The sequence below is a fragment of the Adiantum capillus-veneris genome, chromosome 13 (assembly GCF_014529385.1).
Source record: "Adiantum capillus-veneris isolate H3 chromosome 13, ASM1452938v2, whole genome shotgun sequence".
NCBI lineage: Eukaryota > Viridiplantae > Streptophyta > Polypodiopsida > Polypodiales > Pteridaceae > Adiantum > Adiantum capillus-veneris.
This window is the reverse complement of record NC_140943.1, coordinates 24,876,325-24,878,279: the sequence shown is the minus strand read 5'-3', so window position 1 is coordinate 24,878,279 and position 1,955 is coordinate 24,876,325.

Here is a 1,955-nt window from a genome sequence, read left to right as displayed (position 1 = left end):
ACCTAAAACTTTGTAAGGGACTTCTAATAAATCTGATCTTCTGTGTCGTTGGGAGACTGCGAGAGAGTGAGAGAGTGTGTGTGTGTGTGCTACAGGAGCTACGGTGGTCAGAATCGCAAACGGAGAGCAGTAGTGTGTTGCCCACGAGGAGAGCTACGCGTTGATGCTTACATCATGCGCGTTCGTCTGTGTTTTGGCAGATTCACCCGCGAGCTACTTTTGGAGTTTCGGTGAGTAACTGTTGTCCGTTTTTGCATTTCAGCATATCCACGTGATCAGAGCGAGTAGAGCTACACATTAGGAACTTTAGTTTTTGGAAATGTCGACCTGCAAAAACCGGCCACACATCCTATGCGTTTCTGCACGGAGGGTATTGAGTAGGTTTTTATGGTCACGGACCTTAGGGAGAGTGGCCTATTGGTGTTGATAGGATATCCCTCAAGTTTCGTAACGTTTCGAGAACGTCTAATGGGCTTTTGGCTTGCGGTAGCATCATAGGAGACTCTCACATTCACAGAACCGATGGCATGTAGAGTTGATATCTATGTAGGAAGTAGTCATTAGTCGGTTAAGTAGAGGTTGACACCCTTTGCTTGCTTCCACGCGCTTGTGGGTCGAGCTTCGTCCTCAGTTGACATTATATGTTAGGTGAGTTCTCGCTATGCTGACGTCCGTCGCGGCGTATCCGTCCAACATTGGCGCCGCTGCCGGGGACGAGCCCTAAGTAGGTGACCGAGACTAGTCCTTGAGGATAGAGGTCCCTCTGGCTTGCCAAAGTATATTCATTCTTTTAGATAGGATCGGAGAGTGGTGGACTCTTTTGGTCTTAGAGGGAGTCTAGGGAGCGTGTGTCTGGCCTAGATCCTTCGTCTTAGGTAGTATTAGGTGGTAGTTGGTTGTGGTGTAGAGAGTAGGAGTTGGAGTGGTAGATGTGGTGGTAGGTTGACTTGAGAGTCCGTGTGAGGCCAGGAAGCAACCGAGACATCAAAATCACCATCTCACATTGATGAGTAGGAGTAGGGGAAGTAGGATATCTTGATTGCTGATCTAGAGTACTTTATGCATGTCTTATTTGCTGTTAGGCTCATCAGAGAAGTGGGAAACGCTAAGTAGGAAAGACAGTAAATTGTGTTTGGAAACTGATTTGAAGTCCAAAATTTTCTGTGATTATTGCTGAGAGCTCTACAGAGCATAGGGAGTACTACTGCCAGAAAAAAATTGCATTTTAAGACAGTAGACATCCTACGCGTAGGATGTCTCCAGGGCATTTTTTGCAAGGAATTTGGGAAAACTAAGGTTATCAGTGTGTTCAGAAGGGGGGGTTTACCCTATGGATACATTGAAACTAAAGTTTTGACCAACTCTTGACACCCAAAAGACCAAAGACGGAGTGTCAAAAACGGGAAAACAAGAAACTTAAGATTCTAAGCACAATTTTGCATAAAAACTGGTAGGAATGCTTGAAAAGTAGTGCTCAAGACTTGGGGATGCCTGTGGATGAATTATGCCACAAATTTTATCAGTAGACATCCTACGCGTAGGATGTCTAGAGAGTGATTCTGGAAGCAAAAATAAATCGTACCCATATTCTGCATGTTGTGTTGGACACACACACCAAAGTTCATGTTATTTGGACATATAGACTGAGAGTTAAGGGGATGTTACTCTTTCACAGAAATATTTTCCCAAAAGTGGTGATTCTGAGCAATTTTGACATCCAAAATTTGCTGTGATCACATATTCTTGTTATATGCATCAAGAAGCACCTTGGGTAGAAACAGAAGTCCATTCTGAGAAAAAAAGACATCCTACGTGTAGGATGTCTATAGGGTGATCTTGTGGAAATTTTGAAATTCTGAGTTGACCAGTGTGTTCAGAAGGTAGGTTTTACCCTATTTTCACCTGGAAAGTGGAAATTTGACCATATCCTGACAGGATAAGGCCAGATAGACTGA